The sequence below is a fragment of the Amborella trichopoda genome, chromosome 12 (assembly GCF_054954075.1).
Source record: "Amborella trichopoda isolate Santa Cruz 75 chromosome 12, AtrichopodaSantaCruz75HAP2 v2.0, whole genome shotgun sequence".
Lineage (NCBI taxonomy): Eukaryota > Viridiplantae > Streptophyta > Magnoliopsida > Amborellales > Amborellaceae > Amborella > Amborella trichopoda.
The window spans coordinates 26,766,718-26,793,376 of NC_142347.1; the positions used below are offsets into that span (position 1 = coordinate 26,766,718).

The following is a 26,659-nucleotide window of genomic DNA, read 5'->3' on the forward strand; positions in this document are numbered from 1 at the left end:
GGAGAGAGACGAGAAGAAGACAGAAACTTAAGGGTAAAAGAGAAGGTCGGTGGCTTAACCACTGGCCTGGTGATGTGTGTGTGAGAGAGAAAGTGGAGAGATGGCTAGAGGCTTGATCGCTGGCTCAGACGGGGGTGTGAGAGGGAGAGAGAGAGAGGGAGAAGAAGAAAGAGGGGTGTCGCTGGCCCGGTTAGGTGTAAGGAGAGAGAGAGTGAGAGAGAGAGGGAGAAAAAGAGGTAGGTCGGTGGCTTAGCTACCGGCTCGATTGGGCATGTGGAGAGAGAGATGGAGTGAAAGAAAGGGAAGAAGAGAAAACCAGGCCGATGACTAAGCCATTGACCCGACTGGGCTGGGAGAGAGCGGGAGAGAGAGAGAAGAGAGGGGAGGAGAAGAGAGAGAAGGAATGAGAGAAAAGGGCGAGGGGGTAGAGAGAGATGGATAGAAGGGAAAAAAGATAAAGGAGAGGGGAGAGAAGAAGAGAGAAGGAGAGAGAGAGAGGAACGGAAGAGAGACAAAGCGAGAAAGGAGGAGAGGATCAGAAAGAGAGAGAATGAGAGAGAAGGGAAGGAGATGAGAGAGAAAGGGAAAAGAGAGAGAAAGGGAGAGGAAGAGTGAGAGAGAGCGGAGGGGTTACCTAGTTTGGCCCTAGAACTAGACCGAGGGCTAGGTTGGGAGTGGAGAGTTCTAACTGGGAAGTGAGTTCTTGGTGGGGAGTAAGAAGTTCTAGGGGTAATGGCTTGTGGGGAAAATTTTATTTCTCCTCTCTTTGGGAAAAGAGGTAGGGACAAAAATATTCCAAACCAACGGAAACTCAAGCCAATTTCATTAATTTTTTGGCTTATGAACTCATTAGTCTTGTAAACTTAGGGTTACAAATGATTATATAGCATCCCCTAGAAATAAGGGTGGATGCCCAAAACTAGCCTAAAGTGTTGAATATTATATTTTTCATGATTTAAAATTAAATCCCTTTTTAGAAAAATGGCCATTTTACCCCTACCAACATTATTGGGAATAGTGAGATGGTCCCCAAAAATAGGCCATGGGCTACGGTGATGATTCATGGCTCATTGCGGGTCCTTTCGATAACCTTCTGGAGAAAATAATGCCGCAAAAGTGATGATCTCGGCGAGGCGATCATTTTGGCATATCACTTGATCCTTGAATCGAAGTTTTGAGGTCTTGACAAAATCAATCAAAAGATGTGAAACTTGCATTGTTAGATCTCGGACCTTGTCCATTTCTTGACATTTTAGTTTGATCTTTCTATCATAGAATGACAGGGAAGCCGCCATGATCGTTTTATGACAAGAATTGCTCGATTTAGTGACCAGATCATTACTTTCCGGAAGTTGCCGGAATGTGGATTCTGGTCGCAGGAAAATACCTCTTTTTACAACCTTCAAATACAGCCTTTTCGGCTGTTTATCATTTTTACAACCTCAAAATACAGCCTTTTCGGTCGTTTATCACATATGATGTTTACTTGGGATTGAAGCCCTCGATATCACGGTTGCAACATACCTGTTTTCAAGTCGATCCCAGGTCAGGGCTTCGTGATGTGACCATTTTATTGAGGAGATTTCTTTCTTGAAAAAATATGTTATACATGAATTTTTTTGAACAATTTCTCTCTAGGATTTCTTCCGTCTTGGCCAGTGTCACGGGTCATGCTATATATAAAAAATGCGTGCGTCGACGAGACGAAGAACCTCTTGAAATTTGGGCTCGATTCGACTTAAGATGGAGGAGTTATGGCCTTTTGAAGGTAATCTCGAAATCTTAAGACACGGTTTCCATAAATGGAAACCGGTTCACCGAGGGTGCACTAGAATAGTGTGTAACCTACCTTTTTTGGGTAAGTTGACTGCAGAATGGTCTAAAATCATCCGAATGACCTGAAATTTGATATCTTGAGGTTTTCAGACCTTTTAAATCTGGCAAAAGTCGACTGGTGTTCATAGGAGACCAGAGTGATAGCGTTGTAGTTATAAGGTGCTTTTCAGCAGGTTAGGGCCCGAATTTGAAAACTGGTTTTGTGTCTGATCCACCTTAACTTCATCGGATCTCTATGAAACTTGACAAGTATTCTTAGGGAGTCAAGTTCTACCCCCACTTGCTTTTTGGGACTAATCCATCACCTTTCATAAACTCACTCCAGATCAAGGTTTATTTTAATAGTACTTTCGTAGTTTGCAGGTATTTTGGTACCCGTAGGCTTAGGTCACAGTTGGCTTCCTCTTTATTCGTACCAGGGATACAAGTATTGAAAAATACCCTATAGTAGTTTGCCCCGCTGAATGTTGTGCTTCGAGAGAAGCGAATGAATGTGCTTCGAGACAACATTCAGAATCAAAATTAATCCTCCGTCTTTCGTTTTCCTTCTCAGCTACTAGCAGCAACATGATTGAAAAACGATAAATCGTGCCAAGTTTTTCTCCTGGGGAATGACCGAGGTGCTTCGATGACTGGGGGCCTTGTTTAAGGGTTTGTAGACCCAATGTTGTCAAGGCTTTAGGGGGAGAAGAGACTTGAGCGACTGGTGGGGGCCTTGTTTAAGGGCTCTCTTCCCAGTTCATTAGTCCTTCTTTTTGGTTCCCACAACTGGGGGCCTTACTTAAGGGCTTTCTTCCAACTTGAGCAGCCCATTTTTTTTGTTCCAATAACTAGGGGCCTTGCTTGAATCGACTAGATAAACTCACACAAGTAAAATAAAACAACACAATAGGGCATATTTGATTCATTAAGTAGGTTTTTCTCACTCAAACGGAAATGAAGTCCCTATTTGATATTTGACCTTGTTCGAGGATTTTGATATTGTGGGGCAGTATGCATAGGGGGTCGCAACCCGTGCATATCTTTTTCTGACCCTCAAGAAGTTTGTAGTTGTAGAAGTAAAGAAGGGGACGCAAGATTTATTGCGTGATAATGGCGTGGCACCCGGTAGTCACCTCTCTAGGTGTGTGACTCTCCTTCAGGTAAACTCATTTTTTTTGCTAATTATTATTTATTTTTATGAGTCATTGGCATTAAATTGTAGGTTTCATACTATTTTTCTATTATATATATGTATATGTAATTATTGTACGTATGTTGGTGAGGCTTGGGTAATCGAGTACTTCAAATCAGTCAACAGATCAAAGTTGGTATGTCAAGAGTTGAAAGATGGGTGCAGCTAAGCAAAAGAAGAACTCACTCCACAATGTCGCATACTATCGGCATGAATTAGATCTCCTTGAACATAAAAGGGTAATTGCATTGCATTATATCTACTAATCCCATATATATATATATATATATATATATATGGTGCGATTTGTATAGAGCCTAGGCTCTAAACAATCAATTTAGAGCCTACTTTCAAATAGTGTTGATATATGTGGTTTCAATACTGAAAATCTTTGTGATAGCCTTAAAATATATTTTCATTTGTATTTATAAATTTTAAAGCTTCAAAAATAGTGTAGATCGATATATCTATGAAAACTTAAAAATCCTGAAAATTGACGGAAAAAAAATGCGTTACAAAATACCCTATTTTCAAAACTTGAAATCCATTTTTTTTTGATGTCGAGATGATCAATTTGAAGGTATTTGAGCATCAAAACAACCTATTCTAAAGAAATTTTCAAGGTAGCCTCTAATTTGAATGTTTATAGCCTCGGCTCTATATAAACTTTTCCCATATATATATATATATATATATATATATATATATATATATATATATATATATATATATATATATATATATATACACACGTACATCTTGCGCTTGATAGATATTATGATTCATAATTATTTATGCATATCTGCTTATGTTGTTATCCATGCTTATAGGTATTATGGAACCCATATGTAGCCCAGAAGGACACAGGCGCTGAGGACGAAGATGCGGCGGTTTTAGATTGGGAGGCATTGAGACCGCTCTTTGCATGACATGTGCGTTATTTGACAACATAGTAGAGTAGCACCTTCCAGATCGAGTCCTGAGATAGTTTGTTTCTGAGGCAGCCCATTCCAGTAGTTCTCATTAGATAAGAGAGAGCAAAGCAATGGTGTAAAAATGAAAAAAATTGGAGCAAGCGCTTGCCCCTCAAATTAGAGAATGGTGTGACCGGGTTCTGTATCGTCAGACAAGCGAGCTAGATGAGAGTCGTGGTTTACCTTCGAAGGTATATGAAACAAGGTATGTGCAAGTTTCCATCACTAGAATTCAAAACCTAAAGAACCCTCAGATGATTGCGTATGAACCTGAAGGTATGGTGAAAACATGATAAATTTGTATTTAGTTCAAAATTATGCTTTAAAATTTCATTTTTCCTTTTTTTTGATAATATCTTGATTGTAATTATGGTGTTTCAGTGGACCAAAGCAGATCATTTAATATAAATTGTTGACAATGTCTTGGTGGCTAAAGACCCAAAGACGAAAGATCGATACTTAAGGGAGCTCAGGCGAGATATGATGTTGTCTAAAGGCGAGTTCATGGGAGACGAGCAAGAGGCACTTGAGAGGGAGTCTAGTGATGACTCTGAAGAACAGCCTGTATTAAAAGCTGAGCTACTGCTCCAGATGGCCATAGGAAGATCTTCAGGAGGACGATCTGCACCGTCTAAGGGGATCAAGATTGATGAGAGACTGGGTCCCAGTGCAGGGACCTTGAGAAGCAAATAAAAAGTATTCCCCCCACAAGAGGACGTTGATTTTCTCTTCTAATTTTGAAAAGGTTTGATATAGTGGATTGTTCATGTAAATTTGAATAACAGTTTTGGCTTAAGGTTCACAAGTGGGAATTATGACATTTTCAAGTGAATTTTATTGATGTGAAAGGGATGTCATTTTGAAGTGAATTTTTTTTATGTGAAAGGGATTTCCTTCATTTTGAAGTGAATTTGATTGATGTGAAATTGGTTGGATTTTGGCTTCAGTTTAGGGCTTTTTCAATAATTAAGGCAGTTTAATTCATTGCCAAAGTTGTAATTGTGATGTAAAATTATTTGTTTCAAGGTTAATGAATGATGTGTAATAGCAGGTTAATGAATGACAAAAATCTGGGGATTTAGCTTTGAAGCTGTCCAGTAGTTGCTCTACCAGACAACAATCCGGTGGCTTAGTATTGTTTTCCAGAGCGTTGTCTGGTTCTAGAGTGCTGGACAACTCAGAAGCTTCTGTTTTCCAGAATTTTGTCTGGTATTTAGAGTGTCGAATAGCTCCAAAGCTTATGTTTTCTAGAACAGTCCGGTATGAAGTGTCAAACAACTCCAAAGCTATTTTCCAAATTTTCAGGTATCCAGAGTGCCGGAGAGCTCCAAAGCTTATGTTTTCCAAAACATTGTTTGGTATCTAAAATGCCAGACAGCTCCAAAGTAACTTTTTTCCCAAACTCTGTTCAGTAGAGCAAGTACTAGACAACTGCAAAGGCTTTAGAGCAGTCTGGTACTTGTTCCATTGGACAGCAATCTGGACCTAATTTTTTTAGGTTTTTCTAATTTCAAAGTTTCAAGTTTCAAGTTTTTCAGTTCTACTGGTACTAGTTGCAATATGCGTTCCCCTAACCTTCAAATGGCGCTCGGTGTACCAATAATGCATCCAATTTTAAACGATAGTTTACATCAAACTTACACCCAATTTTACATCAATTTTTCATCAAATTATGATTGCATCAAATTAGCATCCCATCCAAATACAAAATAAACACCATCCAAATGCATCAAATTGTGATTGCATCAAAATTACATCCCATTCAACTACAAATACAAACGTAAGTTTCTTTCTCAAAACAAACACCATCTAAATGCAAAAGTTTCTTTCTCAAAACAAACACCATCTAAATGCAAAAGTTTCTTTCTCAAAATAAACACCATCTATAGAGTCAATATAAATACATCAATTTAAACAGTCAAAAAATTGAGAAGCAGCGCCACATTGAAGGCTAGACAAATGATCCATAAGCACTTGTTCTGCCGGATGTTAGAGGGAATGGAGTACTGATTGGTTCTTTACAGCTCCTCCTATTGTGGCCCTCCTCACCACAACATTTACAGACACCCTAGTATTTGTGGCATATATCCGCCTGTACTACATCTTCAGCTTGCCTGGGTGTCGCTTGGTATTTGGGGGATATATAGTTCTATTAAAAGCTCCAGTCAGAGGCACCGAGTCTAGCACAGGACGATATTTAGTTGTACAGGGGTCCTGTGAGATACAACTCACAAAAGTCTATTATTCGGAGGTGACAGTGATCCATAGCAAAAATTACATATGTACATAGCAACCCGCATTCCTCCACACTCTACAAGAACATGTTCGAGCATCTAGATCTACAACATGCATCATCACCTCATGGATCTCATATTTTTTGCCTGCAACCCATATGTATTCTCGAACCTTTAACTTCGTAATCCATTCATTTATGACATCTTGTGCTTTAGGCACTAGCACACCATTCCACATTTCAGCTTCCTATCAATGTTCAACCCATCTCTTTATTAACTTTATTCTTAAGCCTGCGCACATCTCGATGAGAGGCTTGTCGTGTTCCTCTAAAATCCAACTATTAAACTGCTCATACATATTGGATGTACGATGATTGTATCGCTGCCCTCGAAATAAGTATTCACCCAATATTATTTTCCCTTTTTCATTATCCAATTGTAAGCCTCTATCTCTTCAATTTATCTCTTCCTCGAATCCTTCAGTAGATAATGCGCATGCCCATTCCCCAACTTATTTATGAATACTCTGTTCTTCAATTTCCTCTTGAAATTGTCTACAAGATGGCGCATGCTCTACACTGCAAACGTAATAGGAAAGTGCCACCATTAGCATTTACAACTATTGCAGACAATAAGATCACCAGATATGTTCCCCTAAAGAACATCCCATCTAACACTAACAATGGCCTACGACCATGTAGAAATCAATTATGGCATGGATAAAAGCAAAGAAAGAGATGCTCAAATATATATTTCTCATCGAATTGTATGAATGAAATAGTTCTAGTGTTAGGGATATTCAATTTCTCAAGATAGATAGGTAGTTTAGTATATGATTGCGCTTCTGTGCCTAGGATCATTACCCTTGCACCTTCTTTGCCACACCTGGCTTGTATGTATGATAATGGGACCCCATGATCCTGCTGAACGTCATTTGTAATGTCTTTAGGTCTGAGAGTCTTTTAGTGAAGCTTTAAGCTTTTTTGCAACCCATTGCCTTCCTGTAAATGGCTGATGTGCCCTGCCCATTGGTCCTCTACAATTGTGCCCATTTATAAATTCTCTCACCCTGAAAGATTTTGTCTATCTGACTTTAAAGCATTGCACGTCAATGCAGTGCTCATTTACAATATGCACTAACTTTCCCTTGATTATTTCTATGGTACTTTATCACAAAATTATGATATATCGCATAGTCAACTAAGTGATTACGTAACTCCACAACACTATCGAAATCCTATCCCACAATTAGGTCCACCCTTGACGTGTTGATATGAGTGGGATCTTTAAGAGCGTCATGTGTTCTACATCATGTTCCATCACTTGCTCGCACTCGGATTTAGACTTCTGCTATGTTACTCATTGTAAGGTCATTCACTTGTACAGTAGGGCAACTGTGAGGAAACATTTCAAGAATTTAGTAGGTATCGATCAACATGTAGTTCAAATATAATTTGAATTCATTCAAATATAATTATTAAAGGTCGTTTGTCACACATACCTATCTCTTGTTGATGGAGCAGATATATGAACAAAGGGCTAATGCTCCACTGGATTTGGTTGTGATGGCTAGCTTGCAACACATACATATATATTGGAGGCCACCATCAGCATATATATTACATCCCCATTATCTATTATATCAACTAAATCCATTAGCTGTTGTTTTTCATGATACATAATTTTCAAACCGCTTTGGTTAGAGCTTCGATATGAGCCTTTAGTTGATGTGGTGACTTATTTGCATTATATAGTGTGGCTTTTAAGTTACCTTCTTTGTAACATATCCATTTATCATTTTGGTTATCAGTTATCATTTTGGTTACGCTCAAAATAACCACCATGGTAAACCAATAATCTAACTCCACCACTGACCATGAATCAATCTGATGAGTAGCATTAATATAATAAAATCCACATAATTGGTAGAGATTCTTACTTCGTAGGGTCCAACATAGCTAGAAAAGATAACAAACAGAAATAAAATACAGCTAGCTTTATCATTAAATTTTTGTTTTATTCATCATATGCTCTAGCATAACCAGAAAAAAGTAAAAAAAAATGATATATATATAGCGTAACAATAGAATAAGAACAAAATTGAGATTGAATGGAAGTAAACTAGAATCTAGATTTGGGATTTATTTTCTACAAGATTGCATAACCGAAATCTTCTAGATAAAGCAAAAAAACCCTCAGTCTTGGTTTATAATATGTGACCATAGGTACACCATAAATAATACTAGAAATGAATAAAAAGGATCCTAAATACTGCAGATATGAGATTTGTCTTGTTCATACTGAAAGAAAGACTAAAACAACATGCCGGAGAATATTTTTTTTTATTTTTCTTCTTTTCTCCCCATTTCTTTTCTTTTTAATCTTTTGGCAAAGATCACTTACAAGTAGTCTTATTACAATAATTCTTGCTTCAAAGAAACTAAAACTAACAAATCCAAGATCTTAAAAACCTTGATGCCATTAAACCAATTTTCTTTAAACAAAGAAAATATCCACAATTCTTACGTTTGGAAATATAAAACCAATATAATTAAATATAGCAAGAAACAAAAAAAAAGAGAGTACCAGAGATTACCTCAACCGGGCAAATGACACCCCACACAGAGTCACCAACATCCGATGGCGCGGGAACAACGGTTGAGCTTCAATCTCGAACTGGGAAAGTAAATTTTAGCCAAACTGAGTATTTACACTTAAATCTCTACAAACTCTAACCCCCAAAATTTTCTTGGCTTACCCCTAATTTCAGAACCCTTACTATTTTTAAAGCATGAGAAAGAAAGTGGGAGACCTAGGGTTGGGGCGTGCCCCTCTAGAGGCTTAAGAGAGAGAGGGTTAAAGGGAGAAAGTTGGAGAGAGAGAGACCTATAGGAGAGAAAGTGGGGCGTGCCCCTATGGGAGACAGAGGAGAGAGAGAGTTGTGGGGGAGAGAAAAGTGTAGAGAGTATGGAGAGGGTGCACTCCTATTTATAGAGAACAATTAGGTATAGGGTTTCTCATAGTTTGCATCTTTCTTGAGATTGAATATAGACCGTCGATCAAGGTGACTGTGGGGAGAGAGATCAGAGCTATGCATTCCATAAATGGGTCATCAAGATTATGGAATGTGCTTGGACCATTATCCCCCTTTCCTTAAACCATTTTCCCATCAATATATTTAAATTAATTGAATCTTATTTAAATATTATTTATTCCATAAAATAGCATATTCTTTCTCATACTATTCAAATATATGTCAAGTCAAGATATGCTTGCAATATTTAGATTAAGATATGGTCAATCTTTTCTATATCTAATATTAGATCACATATCACAAGATACATTTCCTAAATTTGAATAACTTGACAACAAAGCAAACAACCAAGAGGTGGGGCGTGCCTCCCATGTGTGGCATATGTAGGCCCCACCCACATGGTACATGGAGGGCTCATGTGTACCATGGGCCCCTATAATATTTAACAAATTAAGTTTTAAAATATTATTTGAATTTTATACTTTTGTAAAATCAATAACTTTTTTTTTATAAGTCCAAAAATTATGAATAAAATAATAAAAGACTCATAAAAATTCAAATAATAATTCTAAAACAATTTCTATCACAAAACAAACATAATTAAATTAATATGATGGGAAATGGATGCATATGGTTTAAGAATTGAATTAACAATCATGGGGCACTCCCCCTTCAACTGTGGACTATTGACCACACTTGCTTTATCAGACCGACCCAGTGTTTTTCAAGACCCACAGTCCAAACAGGGGCTCATTAGCGGGTCACCAAAGTCTGGTCGATGAGCCAAGGGGTCACAATCGCAGTCTGTGGATTTTTGGTCCTCTCCCAGAGACGAGTCAAGGTCACCAAGACCTTATGCGACTAGGGGTATTTCTCGCACATGCATACGCTTCACCCTAAAAGGTGGATATCTGGCTTTCTCGAACGATCTATCGGTATGCATGCCGTGTGATGGATCATGGATGAGGTTTTGGCCCTCGTCTCCGTAAGCCTACCATCACACTCAATGGTCACACTGTCCCTCGGCTCATTCATCCAGGCATAAGCTCCGACCTCATCAAGTGATAACCAAGAACCATTCTCGGTTTGTTCTCTATGCCCAGATACCTTGGGTTTTCGAACCGACTGGCCTAGATCGTCAAGCACAGTCTGTTATCAGCAAACACTGTTTTCTTAGTATTGTCCACGAGGGACTACACTCCCACTGAGTTCATGTTGGACTATATTATTTCATTTTACAAGCACTCATAAAGCCTTTAAAGGCCACATAATCTCAACATCTTCCACTTGGCATTTGAAGGCCTTACATTCTCTCTTTCTCACTTTCTCTCATTCTCATCTATCTCTCCCAATTATAATCTCTCTCAAGCATTTTTACTTATTTTCTCAATACATTAATAATGGCTTTCGCCATTAATCCTTTCACAAAAGGATTTATAGAGGCAATACTTTTTTCTCTTTGCTACTTGGATCTCATCCCAAAAGTGGTCGTAGCCCATCTTTCACATCACAACGCGATTCATGGACATGTTGTCGTAGAAGATCATCACGTACCCTCATCGCATAGGGTCGTATGTTCATGAGCTCAAAAGAGTTATTCAAATAAGCTGCTCCATTTTGTCGGCATACAACCAGCACCACTCATTTAGATTCCATGGGTGAACAACATTATAGTTTGGTGGTCCATCTGGCATGTCAAATACTAGCAGGTGCTCCCACTGAAATATTTATTTTATCTAGATCTCGATCTTTCTCAATCTCACATCATTCTTCAGGTGATAAAAACATTGTTTTATATGCTTGGAGTTCTTATGGAATCGTGGCTCCTTTGACACGCATATCGCTACCGTGCTTTCGTAAAAAATTCTTATTGTCTCACAATGCAAGACGTGAAAGTCAAGTCGATTAAAAAATTTCTTAATCCATACGGCCTCCTCGATCACCAAACAACACACCACGTATTCTGCCTCCATGGTGGACAATTTCATCACATCCTGTTTCTTTGATTTCCAAAATACTGCAACCCCTCCAAGCATGAACACATATCCAAATGTAGACTTCACATCATCTGGATCTGTGAGATAGCTTGCACTTGTATATCTGAATATCCAAATAGCTAAAAAAACTTGAGACTGTAGTAGCTCCCACTCAATTATTGTGCATACAACATATATATTCTCAACATTATTATGCATATATCATGAGGTAGCATATCAAGTCTCATGCAATATGTAATTCAATGCCTGTTGGTTTCACAATATGAAAAAACCTTCATGAAATTTAAAGGTTCAACCACACTAGACATCTTGGCTGTAAATTCATACAAACCAAGTTATCTAATCAATACAACATGTGTCAAGGCAGCCTAGCATAATGGCATTCCTACAATATTCCCTATGGTTCAAAGTCTTAGGTAATCGAGGATTCTAAATAACTAGAAACATGGGTCAAGGTATATATGTATTTAAAAAAACAATAATTCATGATAGGTTTTCGCCCACTTTTATAAATACCTTCAAGATACAATGTTTTTCTTTTTAATAAAAAACATTGGCATGGTATATATATATATGCATTCATAAGCAATAGTTATATAATAGTATGACAATTTAAAATGATTTTCACAAAGACTTAATGGACCTTGCAAGACTATGTGGTTTTCTCAAAATTATATTCATAGACTTAAACTTTTCTCAAATCATCCAATTTAATTTTAAAATACATACTTAGCCTTCATAAATCATTTTATCGCATTCACCTTTAATTGCCTACCAAGTCAAGTTCATGGCCATAAAAATAAATCATACATACGATCTTACAATTTTGTCCAAAATAAAGCATGACTAAATAATGTCTATTAAGGCCTAGACAAAATATTTCCTTTTAATAATTATGGAGAATTTATCAAGAGATCATCATCATATACAACACATCATATTATAGAAATTATTGATAGGAACGTCACCAAGATCGAGTTCCATCAGAACACTCTCTTTGTGCTTACATATTTGAATGAACCATACCCATCTCTCGTGTTTCATCCTTAATGCTCAAAGCCCTTGATCAAATCATATCTCCATGTGTATCACTACTTTAAGTAGTTCATACTCAAGCACAAGGAGGCACAAAACCACAAGATATTCAAAATCGACTCTTTCAAATTTGTTACCACTTATCACTTAATGTCCATACACTCCATACATATTCATAAAATAATTAGCCAAAATATAACCAAAGCATTTTAAACAAAGTTATTGAATCATCTTTCCCTATATGACCTTACTATATAATGTGGGATAGATCTCATACCTCAAAAACATGTAGTGTGGTACCTGGGCTTTCTTGATTCATCGCTTTTACTTGTTTGACAAGCTTTTGTGATCTTGAAAATACACGTAATTGATGGATAATATATTGGTCATCGGTTTTACATTTCATGAAGTGTCCATCTCTTCGGTACTTGGATTCTCGTCTTACACCGTGAAGAAAATCTCTTCTTCATCCCATTATTTCAAATATTACAATTTCGATTCTCCCACTGATATTTATCGTTTTATGCTACCACCAAGTCTATCCATATATCTCTTCATTTCGAAAAAACTAAAATACGTTTATAGCTATTGTGTTTCTTCTTTTTTCTGCTATTCCCACATCGAATACTCTTCACATAGAGTGTCATATCTTGCCAACTCTGTATTACCTCTCTTTGAAGTTTTATTATAATAGACCATACTCATAGCACACTATAAAACCTTTTTAAATGAGCCCTAAAAGAAAAGTCTCCATAATTAGGAATCCAAAGATGTGCCGTAACATGCAACATCTTTTTAATTTACTGCAGAATAGAACTTGAGCATCTCATGATACAAATATGATATCTCTCAACTCATAAAGAATTAATCTTCGAATACTTTTGAGTATTGAAATAGACTAAAAATATATAAAATAGTGCTCAGTTCCATCCCTAAATCATACCATTTAGTGAATATTTATTTTTGTGACATTTATGTCAAAATGCAATTTTTTCAGTTGAAAATCAGGTTGAGCATCTCTCAATAAAAAATTTGTTTCTCTCAATCTTTATAGAATTTCTTCCTAAAATATTTTGTATTAAAAACTAAACTCAAAACTAAATCATAACATCATAGTGTGAATCCCAAATAATAATTTTCTTTAGAGAAATAAACAAGTGACATTCATGTCACAAAATAAATCATACTATCGAATTCCATAATGAACACTATATAGTAGAATTGTCTTTTCTCTCTACCATCATGGAGTTTTTTTTTCAAACCATTTTTTTTTAAAGTAGACACATAATAGTAATACATATATTCCACAAGCTTATATCACTATGTTAAGTAGGCTTGATAAATATCGCAATCCATGTCTTCAATAAAGGACATACCAAATTGTTGAAAATTCAGGTTGACATCTCTTCAAACCAAAATTTTTATTCCTCTCTTCCCGTTGATATTTCTCTCGCAAATAAACGCACACGCAGAATGAAAGTCTAAAAATTTAGTGTGAACCATAAAACAATCTGTTAAAATAGAAATAAAATCTTGACTTTCAAGTCATGAAAATAAATTTCGTTGTAGAAAACATCACTTGCGCACCCTCGGATAAATCGATCATATCTTTCAAACCACAAGGAATTTCTTGATGAAATATTTTTTTTTCAAAGTGCACTCAATTTTATAAGTCACAATGAAATTTTAGTGAGAAATAAAATCATATCGTTGGTGAGAAAAATCACGGAACGCAGTAGATAGTTCTTGGATTCTGCAAGGTCAGAACTGACACCCTTCATTGATGAGTCCATAAATTTCTTAGGATCTCCCACTAAAATTTTATAGGTAGATCTTACTCTCAAAGACACATAATATTACTGAAGTATGCAATAAAAAAATACATCATTATCTTCTTCATATCACTGCTCCAAAAAAGCCCAGATTGTCCATTATGCAGAGTGCCTTTTCGGTGTTTGAATATTCCAATAATTCTTAACTGTGGGTGTATTTCTTGACCACAAAGGTCATTAGCTTTCATATATCTCATTCTCAAGCTTGATCTAGACTCAATAAAGAGAAAAAGATAACTAATGACATAAAGTATCAATAGCTCAGATCCCAACGAAAGAAAGACTAATGAGATCTTGTCGGGGAATTTTTTTTCTTTTTTTCTTCTTTTCACCCCTTCATTTAGTCTTATTACAATAATTCTTGCTTTAAAGAAAATAAAACTAACCAATCCACGATCTTAAAAACCTTGATGCCAGTAAACCAATTTTCTTTAAAGAAAGAAAATATCCATAATTCTTATGCTGGGGAATATAAAACCAATATAATTAAATATAGCAAGAAACAAAAAAAAAAAGAGTGTCGGAGATTACCTCAACCGGGTTTATCACACCCCAGACCGAGTCACCAACATCCGATGGAGCGGGATCAACGGTTTAGCTTTAATTTCGATTTGGGAAAGTAAATTTTGGCCAAACTGAGTATTCACCTTGAAATCTCTACAAACACTAATTCCCAAACTTTTCTTGGCTTACCCCTAATTTTTCAACCCTTAGTTTTTTTAAAGTATGAGAGAGAAAGTGGGATACTTAGGGTTGGGGTGTGCCCCTCTACATGCTTAGGAGAGAGAGGGTTAAAGAAAGAAAGCTAGAGAGAGAGAAACCCAGAGGAGAGAGAGTGGGGTGTGCCCCTATGAGAGAGAGAGGAGAGAGAGTTGTGGGAGAGAGAAAAGTGTAGAGAATAGGGAGATGGTGCACTCTATTTATAGAGAAAAATTAGGTTTAGAGTTTCTCATAGTTTGCCTCTTTCTTGAGATTAAATATGGACCGTTGATCAAGGTTACTTGTGGGATGAGAGATCTGAGCCATCCATTCTATAGGTGAGCCATCAACATTATGAAAGGTGCTTGGACTATTATCCCCCTTTCCTTAAACCATTTTCCTATCAATATATTTAAATAAATTGAATCTTATTCAAATATTAATCATTCCATAAAATAACATATTCGTTCTCATACTATTCAAAGATATGTCAAGTCAAGATATGCTTTTAATATTTAGAATAAGATGTGGTCAATCTTTTCCATATCTAATATTAGATCACATGCCACAAGATACCTTTCTTAAATTTCAATAACTTGACAACAAAGCAAACAACCAAGAGGTGGGGCATGCCACCCATGTGTGGGCCCCACCCACATGGTACATGGTGGGCCCATGTTCCCTATGGGCCCCCATGATATTTAACAAATTAATTTTTAAAATATTATTTGAATGTTATACTTTTGTAAAATCAATAACTTTATTTTTATAAGTCCAAAAATTATAAATAAAATATCAAATGACTCATAAAAATTCAAATAATAATTTTAAAACAATTTTTATCATAAAACAAACATAATTAAATTAATATGATGGGAAATGCATGCATATAGTTTAAGAATTAAATTAACAATCATGAGGCACTCCACCTTCAATTGTGGACTATGAACCACACTTGCTTTATCAGACCGACCCAATGTTTTTCATAACCTACAGTCCAAGCAAGGGCTCATAAGCGAATCACCAAAGTCTAGTCGATGAGTCAAGGGGTCACAATCCCAATCTGTGGATTTCAGGTCCTCCCTAAAAGACGAGTCAAGGTCACCAAGACCTTATGCGACCATAGTTCTATGAGGCATAGGGGTATCCCTCGCACATGCATATGCTTCACCCTAAAAGGTGAATATTTGGCTTTCCCAAACGATCTATCGATATGCATGTCGTGTGATGGATAATAGATGAGGTTTTTGCCCGCGTTTTTATAGGCCCACCATCACACACAAGGGTCACACAGTCCCTTGACTCATTCATCCAGGCATAAGCTCCGACCTCATCAAGGGATAACCCAGAACCTTTCTCGGTTTGTTCTTTATGCCTAGATACCTTGGGTTTTCTAACCTACTGACCTAAATTGTCAAGCACAGTCCGGTATCAGCAAATATTATTTGCTTAGTATAGTCCACCAGGGACCACACACCCATTGAGTTCATGTTCCACTGTATTATTTCATTTTATAAGCACTCATAAGGCCTTTTAAGGCCACACAAACCCAACACATACCTTAAAAAAATCAGAAATTCACATATTGTAATTTCCAAAGCATAAGAACTCTGCAATTTTCCCATCAGAGATAGAGACAGAGACAACGATTTCAATTTAGAAAAAACAAACTTACCTAAAAAACAAATACAACCTGAATTCTAATCTTCACCAATACCCCTTGCAAGAAAAAAAGTCCTTCGATAAAATGCTGCAATCGATTTCTATCCAAGGGCATAACTAAAAGTAATTTTATAGTGATTCATTGCCCCGTTTTGGGGTTTTTCTACCCTATATACCCTAATATGCATTCACTACCATTTTCTCCAAAATAAAACAAATACATTGAACATACCTGATTAGCCAGCCAAACCCGTTTGGCTGTGGCTTGAGATGGCTACTATGTGGAAAGAGGGCTCAGAGTTGAAGAGAGAGGAAAGAGAGCATTAGAAAGAAGAAATGAGGCGAAGAAAGGTTGGAGTTTGGTTTTGGGAGTTCATAGAGCTGACCCGTGTTTCAATGGACAATAAATAAGAATTGTCAACTAAAGGGAAAAAAAAAGACCACTTGTAATTTCAAGCAAATGAGTGCTCATTTGGTAATTCAACCGCATCTTTCTCCCCCCAATAGTGTCAATACATGATTTCCTCAAATAAAAAAGAAAGATTAGGTTTGATCCAAAGATACACAAATAAAATTATTATCGTAGGGCTGGTAATAATAAAAAAGTAGGGTGTGGGTCACAAATTGTGGCCCAATGGCCGGGCTAGTCTAGTGGCAGCATGAGTAGCCATGTCCATCCCTCTTCTTCTTCTTTTTTTTTTTTTATGGCTCAGTTCTGGCTCTGTAGGGCCAAGCTAGGCATGGGCCGGTCCTATGGAGAGAAGGGCCAAACTAGGGCCATGGCTCCCTCGGCCCGTTTCCACCCTTATATCATCGGTTTGAACCAAAGATAAATGAATAAGACGGTCATCATTTCTAGAGTTCCAATCTATTTTAGAAACATTTACGAAATCTAGAAAATGAGAGAATTTTTTTTGACAAAGGTACCAGGACCGCCAAATGAGAGAGCTATGTTTCCCACAAGATATATCGCCGCATTCCAATCTGTGTTATGGATGGGAACCCATATGCCACCGCATAGAAAGCTTTGCCTTTAGTTATGACCATTGACTTACTTCACTACTTTGAAATGATCGGCACAAATTCGAAGTGATAGAGAAACAACATGGACCACAAAAGAACTATGGTCCGGCATGGACGACTTTAACAAAACAAACATGCTTCATTTATTTTGGCAAAGCCCATCCCCGGCAAACAGCCACGGAAGCTTGCTGCTCCACTCTCAAATGAACATGAACACAACTTCAATCTTCTTTACACATAACACCCTTTCTCCTTATACTTTTACAGTTTACATGCAAGGAATATAAATAGAAGATCACGTAGCATTGAACTAACGCCATGGAAAAGGGCTGAGGCCGCACGCCCCATATCTTAGTCACACATCGTGCTCTCTAATTCTACGGACAGTTTAAAAAAACGGCATACTAAAGGAATACTAAAGCAACATGCAAGAGCAATCCTCTAAATTCCGGCATAACATTCAGGTGGGGGGACTGGGTACCTAGATTTATCACTGCAATAGTCATAAATAAGGTGGTTCATTCTAACCCATTTGTATCGCCTGGCTTGGAGAGCATCAAGTTATTGATATGCTGAAGCCTCCCACCAATTGTTAGAGTTTGAAGCACAAGCAGGAGGCCCAGGTACTGAGCACCCTTCGATGTCGAAGGCGGTGTAGTATGCGTAGAAAGGAGCCTTGGACCAATCGATCTTCTCCAGCCCTCCTCGAGTAGCCCAATCGTCAGCTTCCCAAAGCGTGGAGTAGACACCCATGGGTTGGGACTTGGGGTAGGGGATGCCCCTCACCTCGTTGTTCTTGTAAACCCGGATAGGCACATCATCGACAGAGAACCTGAAATTTTTTCAATGTTCAGGAAGACCCATGGATTGAGTTCATGGTTAAGAATCCATTGATACATATGGTACAACCATGAGTTAAAAGAAACAGAGCATTGGAAGGATTCAGATGAGTGATCGGTCCCATACTACAGTATACTTACACGACATGGTGGTGGTTCCAAAGTATGGAGTAAGTGTGAAAGGCAGCTGAGGGATCAAACCAAAGATTGACTCTCTGTTCTCTATCGCCCTTCCCATGAGCATACAAATTTGTTTGCACAGTGTAAGGCTGCCCCGACCTGTTGCCCAAGAATTCAAAATCCAGCTCGCCCCGCACATTATCAGTGTCGGAGTTCATCTACAATAAAAAAGAAGTTAAATAAAGATAATCATATCTATTGACACCAATGAAGAAGAAAGAGAACACTATCGTCAGTGTTTGAATTATTCTTCGATCATCCTAATCGCAGTATAATTCTTACGTAGAAGGCCGTGACGGTCCCCGCTGAATCACCAGGGATAAGCTTGATCTTCATGCTCACACGTCCAAACAAGTACTGGTTCTTTGAAGCGAAATCCACAGCCTAAATTCCAAAAAGGAAAGAGTCATTCAGACATGGTGTTTGTTGTTGAAGCATGAAGAGCTAAGAAGAATGAGTAGAAAGTAATACCAGAGGACTGATCAAGGACCAGTTGGATGGCGGATCCTCCCTGTATCTGCCTAATGTGGGAGTCTGACCATGTGATGCGAAAATCCTGAAGAAATGTGGCGGGTCTTGCACACACTTGCCCCACAAAAGAAATGCAGAGGATGAGAAGGAGAGAGAAAGAGAGCTCCATTGTAGAGAGAGAGAGAGCGCTTGGTGAGAGGGGGATGGAATGGAGAGATATTTATAGGAAGCGCCGCCTCTCGATCACATTTCGCTTTCTCCAGGCTCTCAACCGACGACAATTGACAGCTTTCTTCTATGCTATGTTCCAGCTCTCCACGGGACCCTCTCCCAACTTTCCCTCAAATGTCTTTTCATGGGTTTCTCACTTTCACTGTCTCTATTATTGGGAAATTTATATGTGAATTTCGTTATTTCGTATTATGAAAAGTATTATATTTTTTTAATAGCATTTCCCCCGACTTGAAATATAAAATTTTATAATGTATTGCACATTATAAAATTTAAAGCTACAAAAAAGGTGTAGACTTGAAAAACTTTGGAAAAGTGACGGTCCGAAAATGTATAATAAGATGTACTATTTTCAAGACATGAAATCGATTCTTTCTCATGTATATACATGTTGAGGTCGGGATGATCAATTTGATGATTATTTATCATCGAAATAATTTTTAGTGAACTTTTGAGATGCACCTTTATTTGATTATTTAGGGCCTCACCCTTATATAAACTTTTACCTTTTAATATTGCATGAAAGTACCATAACAAAACCCTTCTTTTATACTCAAAGTACTAGGGAATTGGAAGAGCATTCAATCTATGACCCTTTCTTTATATGGGAGATGGGTTAAGATATTGATTGTCTGAATTGCTTCATCTTTGGTTTTCTTTTGTAAGTGACCAGCTTCAGATAACAAATATACACATATATTTTTCACTTAAAAAATCAAAAGAGAACATGTTTGAACATTGGGTATTAGAACCAGCTTACTTCACTGCACAACACTTGGATCCACATATTAAAATGGCCTTCAAGGTATATCTTTTGGAATCTCCTCCTATTTGTAGTTACATGGTAGATTGGAGGCCTAGTATAAGGGTTAGAGGGGGTTGAGAGTGGATAGAGAAGAAGTAGAGAAGACAAAGGAGGAAATTGACCCAGAAAGTGGGTGGCCTTCCGACGTCACCTCTCCTAAGAGATATTACCAGAGACAAGAACGATACTAGGCTTGGAGGCCACAGGCATCCTGGGGGATTCAAGAGAATGTGCTACGTAGTTCTAATCTATCGAGAGGTCACTTCTGCAAAGGGAGACTGCGGTTTGTAGATCTAGACTATCGCGAGCTCACTTCCGTATAGGCTCCCAAATGAGTGACTAAGAAGAAGGTGAACCGAGAAATAAGAGATGCTATGGGAGAGCAATGATAATATAACAAAGAGAAGGCCCTCAAAACTTAGATATCTTTTTGGCATTCCCTCTGTAAGGAGGTAACCAGGAATGTCGGAAAGGTCCCTAGACTTCGAGACCAAAGTCAATAGTACTCTATAGGATTCTAGAGAGTGAGGCATGTAGTTCTAAACTATCGAGAAATCACTTTCGATGTTAGAGAGTGAAGTCTACAGTTCTAGACTATCGCAAAATCATTTCCGAAGAGCCTCACGAGAGTTGTCCGAGTTTAGAAAGATAGATAGAGTATGAGAGAAGTAGATTTATAAGAGATGAAAGAGAGTAGTGGAATGTGAAAAAAGACAGTAGAGAGTGAAGACAGAAGGAAGAAGAAGATAAGAAGAGAGTATATTAGAAAGAAGAGAGTGAGAGGTGAGGGAAAGGAAGAATGGATAAGAGAGAGGGAGCTAGAGAGAGTGGAGTAAAAGAGTGAGAGCGTTAGAAAGATGAATAGATGAGATGGACCCGCCAATGGTGTGGGTCCGTGTCTAGGTGGGTGTGTGAGAGAGGTGATGAGAGAGCGAGATATCAAGGGAGTGGATGGACCCGCCTACAGCGCAGATCCGTGGCATGAGGGGTAGAGAAGATGCGAGAGAGAGAGAGAGAGGGAGAGATGGACGCGCTTAAGGCACGGGTCCATGAATTGGCAAGGGCATGAGAGGGTATAAGAGGGAGAGAGATATAGAGGTCAAACAGACCCACCTAAGGCATGGGTCTTTGGCTAAGCGAGGGACAGAGAGAGTAAGGGAATAAAGGAAAGAGAGTGAGGAGGAACGGACTTGCCTATAGTGGGGTCTGTAGCTTTGGGCAAGAGAGAGAGAGAGAACATAAGAGAAAGAGCAGGAGAGAAGCTGGGCCCGCCCTAGGTGTGGGTACGTATCTTTTTAGGTGAGAGAAAGAGGGAGTGAGCAAGGGAAAAAGAGGGAGAGAAGACGGTTGTGCCTATGGCGTGCATCTATGACTTTGGGCAACAGAGGGAGAGAGAGTAAGAGAAGGAGAGAGAAAGAGAGAGATAAGAAAGGGAAAGAAGTGAGAAGAAAGAAAAAAGGAGAAAAAAAGAAGAGAGAGAAAAATAAGAGGCCCGGTAATTGGGTAGCCTTTTAGTATAACCTCTGCTAAGAGATATTACCGGAGACAAAGGAAAGTCCTAGGCTCGAAGCCTTGCTACCCAGAGGGTACGAGAAGCGAAGTCGTGGCTTAGCCCATCAGAAAGTCCTTAACCCAAAGATCCCCCTGTTTAAATAAACAAGAGAAAGAAGTGAATAAAGAATAAAGAAAGAGAAAAAGAAGATTAAGAAAGAGGAGAGAAAGTGGACCTTGGCCGGCTTGGGTTTATATGCGCCTTTAAGGTTTCTTTTTGAGTGCTTCTTGGAGAGAAATCTTGACCTTTGGGATTAAGGTCTGCGTCTAGGTCTAAGATGAATGAACTTAAGTAGGTTAGGGTAGTATATGAGATAGGGTGTATGATGATCTAAGGTGAGGTGTTTGGTGTAGGGAGTAGGAAGTTGGAAGTTGGGAAGGCTAGGGAGTAGGAAGTTTGAGGTTCTAGGTAGTTGGGAGTTTGAGGTTCTAGGGAGTTAGGAGTTGGAAGTAGGGGGCTTGTAAGTTGGGAGTTGGAAGTAGGAGGTTTGGAAGTTGGGAATTGGAAGTGGGTGGTTTGGAAGTTGGGATTTGGAAGTGGGAGGTTTAGAAGTTGGGAGTTGGAAGTGGAGGGTTTGAAAGTTGGGAGTTGGGAGTTGGAAGTGGGAGGTCCAAGGGCAATTACCCAAAGTGGGAAATTTTTCTCTCTCCTCTCTCTTGAAGTTGGAAACTATGGACAAGCAAAGGCTTGAAGGGCAAAAACCTAATTTTTTTATTATACTTCAAAACTTTGATTTATAAATTTCTTAAGTTCTTTATCTAGAGCAACCCTAAAACAAGAGTGGATTGCTAAAAAACAACCAAATTTGTCAAAAAATACACATTAAATGAATTACAATATTAGTCTTGTTTTTTACCAAATGACCAAAATACCCTCAACACTTTTCAACAAATGACAAAACCATCCCTCTCTTAGGGGCCTCTTGCCTTTGCTAGGCCTCGGAAGCTTTTTCAAATGTTTACGGATGCAATTCGATCAATCAAATATCGTAAAATCGATGCTTGAACTATTATGCGCGTTTTGATACCCTTTGATCGTCTTGAAATGGATTTTTAAGGAAGAACCCAAAATTCGGTCAAGTTCCATATACTTGTAATCCTTCGACCACCGATTTGCATATGCTTGTAATCCTTCGACCACGGATTTGACATGATCTATGATGTTCTAGATCTTCATTTTGATCATAAATTGAAGAGGTTACTATCACAATCATTTTGTGACAAATTTCGTCCATTTTGGTCTCCATTTGAGCACGCTCCAATTTTGGAAAATCGCCAGAAAATATAATTCTAATGACCAAAAAAGTCCATCCGGGTTCTGATCATCTGCAAATATTATATCAAACTGTAGCTTTTCGAAGCACGGTCATAAAGGAACCATACCTTCGACGATCTAACATTAGGTTTCAGAACTATAGCCTCTCAAAGAATGTGATATTCCTCTTTTTAAAATCTGAATTTTCATGTTTCGAGTCTATCTTCTCTCTAAGAATTCTCTCGTTTCGAGCCACGCCATGATGCATGTCATATGTCAAAATGAGTGTATCGTCAAGATCCAGGTCGTGTTCGAATTTGAGCTTAATTAGATCCAAAATGAGCAAGTTATGAGCATTTGAAAATCATCACAAAATGAGAAAACACAGTTTCCATAAATAGAAATTGATTCACCGAAGCTGCACTGCGATAGTGTCAAACCCACATTTTTATAGTAAGTTAGACCAAGAATGGTCTTAGAGGCGCTTGAGCCGAAATTTTGTATCTAGGGGTTTTTCCACTTTTCAGATCCAATGGCAGTGGTCGGATACTCTTTTGAGACCCAAAAAATGGGGTAAAAATTATAGGGTATATTTTCAGCATGATAGGCATTAGATTGACGAATTGAGTTTTGTCCTGATCATCTCAAAACATGTCAGAGCGCAACCAAAATTTACAGGTGTCGTTAAGGTATCCAAAACTACCTTCTCTTGCACTTTGAGGCCATTCTGACACTTCTTCAGAGGTCGTCCAATATTAGGCTTATTGTTATAGTGTTCCTGTGGTCTGACGGTGTCTTGGGTACAGCGGAACTAGGCTACTACCGGCTCTCTTCTTATTCACCCCAGGGATACAAGTACGTTAATAATGATTTATAACACCCATATTCTAATAAAAAAATGACTAGGTTAGTTTAGACAACCAATGTCTAAATCTGCTTTTTTTTTTTTTTTTTTTTTTCCTCTTTTCTTCTTAAGTGGGGCTGGTACAGATATTGGGTGTTCAAACCTGCTGATTTATGGCTGCATAAGTGTTTGAAATATTTTCATATTAAATGTGTGAACTCTAAATCCACCCCACTTGCAAAGAAACTACAAATGAGCAGCTCAAAAAAATTAGCTATCCCCTAACTTACATTTTTTTAAGTAGGAGGTAGCTTCATACACCAATTCTTGAAACCCATTTCCCACTTAAGACAAAAAATCAAATGGGCAGGTTTGGACACCCAATGTCTGGACCCACTTTTACAAAAACTTTCTATGTTGGAAAAATATTTAGGCATTGAATATCCAAAACCATCTCCTACTAAACATAAACAAAATATTAGAACGACCATTAGGACACCAAATATCCAAACTATTGAGTTCGAGAAAAAAAGAAAAAGAAAAAAAGAAAGCTAAACATTTGCGTAATATTAAATTATTTGTGTTTTAAATATGCCTTGGAAATTCATTTATATGTAAATTTCCTTTTATTCATCGCGATTTCCTTCGTTCCCTTTTCCAACTCCTACATCTCCCCCATCTTCTCGTTAGGGAGCCTATCACTGGTACTCACGTCATCTTATCAGTGGACTTGTCATTCCGAAAAGGGGATAGTGCAAGTTAATTGACATTGGTATTTCATATGGTTTGTATAAGGTTGCAACTTTAAAAAATCAAAATGAGGCACACCTCCAAATTTTTTTGTAAAATATAATTTTGTTGTAAAAAATTATTAGGATGGCATGATAATCTATTTTTATCTCTAATTATAAAATTTTAAAATAAAAAAGGTAGTTCAAATCCAGTCGATATGTAAATATATAAATATCTTGAAACTAGACGATGCAGATACTATATTTGAAGAAGCACTATTTTTAGGACTCGAAATCACCTTTTTTTTATTTTCATATATCTTGTTGTCGAGAGGATCAATTAGAGAGCATTTTAACATTTAAACATCCTTTTTTGATGGATCTTTAAGTTGCACCGTAATTCTAAATATCAAAATTGTAAGCTTATACAAACTTTTTCCCTCCCGAAATATATGCACAACTTAATTCCTATGTATAATATCAGTTCTACTAGCAATCAATGTAGATGCTCGAGTGTTCATAGTGCCATAGTAAAAAGTAAGCCCAAATCACTTGTAACACATAACAAATAATGGCTTTTATCAATCTTATTTAAATTTACATGATTAATTCATACAAAACAACTATAAAAAGAAATTAACATTTTGAGTAGTGTACAAAAAATTGACTCGGCCAAGGAAATCAACCCTTGGCCGAGCTGAGTAACTTTACCATGTCTAGGTGGACTTAAACCGAGTTGGGTAAACTCCAAAAAAATGAAAAAAAGGGCAAAAAAATCTCTAAAGAATCTTTAAAAATCTGAAAAAGTTAAAATGATTCATAGAAACATGAGGAAACTAAATAAGATGAAAAAATGCTGTAAAATATGGATTAAGAAAGTAGATTTATACCTAAATAGTTTAGAAATTTTTAGAAAAAGGAAAAAAAAAATATGAAAGTTCCCAAATGATCATGAAAAGTAACAAACTCTTCTAAAGAAGTATTTGTAACCACTATATACTTAAACCCATCAGGATTACGCCTCGCCCTATGGGCGAGGTAGCATTACTCATCCCATTCCCAACACACTCATTATGAGTTTACACGAGTTGAATTGTGTATAGGGAAAGGCAGCGTTACCAGCCAAGTCCCTACATACTCATTGCAAGTTTAAGCGCGCTGAAATGTGTATGCATGTTTTCATTTTTTGACAAAAAAACTTATGTATGCACCTCCTTTTTCTTAGAGTCCTAAGTTTCTTTGAAGAGACTCTCCATGTCCATTAATCTATATCAATATACAAGCTTATCTTATATAAAGAAATAAAACATGACAATAATAGAAATTAATGACATACTTCTAAACTATATCCAGAGTTGCCATAAAATACAAAATATTGTGCCTACCATTCCCATACACACTGATTACAATATACATCTTCCATTTAACCTATATATTATATATACTTTCCTTTTCACTTCCCCTCAAACTCAAAATGCTTTGAAAGAAAGTAGTTGGAGTTTGGACCACAATTTTTGAAAAGGTGTACTTGGATCTTCAGGTGCACAACTTCATTTTGCTTGATCAACATACACAAATGTAACTTAAATTCAGAGCTCAGAACGGTAAGATCCAAGACATGCTCGAGCAATGTCAGATTACCAAGCCTTGAGAACAAAAGGCCAAAACCTAGAAGTTGGAGCAATAATAGATTAGCAGACTTCAACAATATAGAAAAAAATACTTTGAATTTTCGCCAAAGATAGAAAAAATTCGAGATAATTGAAATAAGTGAAAGGGGCCTAAAAAATATGATAAACTGGTTTCTGATGGTCCAATCCGAGACTGTTACAACAACTTGCAGACAAGAACAGAGAGAGTAGGCAAGGAAGAGGCTGCAAAGACCAAGAGAGGATTAGATCTGGAGGAGGATGAATAAGATGAAAGATTTAGGGGAGATTTTAGAGCAGATCTCAGAGATTTTAGAGACAGAGGGTTTCATAGTGACTTTTCATAAGCCATTTTTGAATGGTTGGTTTTTCGTAGGAGGATTTTTTGTAGTAGTTTTGGAAGCCGGTTTTCGAATCCAGCTAAGATAGATCTGGGTGAGTAGAGGATTTTAGAGGGGGAGCAGATTTGGATGGCTAGGCCAGTGTAAGAGGGGTGAACGATAGAGTAGAAGAATGCCAATGTTTCAAAGGGTTTGGAGAGAATTTTATATCTTGCTGAGATAGGTATAATAGATCAGAGATCATAGACTAGGCTCTGATTAA

At 37.5% G+C, this 26,659-nt stretch overlaps 1 non-coding gene across 1 annotated transcript; it reads right to left on the reverse strand.

Moving 5' to 3' along the window:
- Nucleotides 1-17,941: 17,941 nt before the first annotated feature.
- LOC18438612 (putative xyloglucan endotransglucosylase/hydrolase protein 6) lies at nucleotides 17,942-19,162 on the reverse strand. Its single transcript, XR_016046189.1, has 4 exons — nucleotides 18,991-19,162; nucleotides 18,802-18,903; nucleotides 18,481-18,677; nucleotides 17,942-18,332 (listed from the first exon to the last, which is right to left on the reverse strand). It is a non-coding gene; the product is annotated as a putative xyloglucan endotransglucosylase/hydrolase protein 6 (transcript).
- Nucleotides 19,163-26,659: the final 7,497 nt, after the last annotated feature.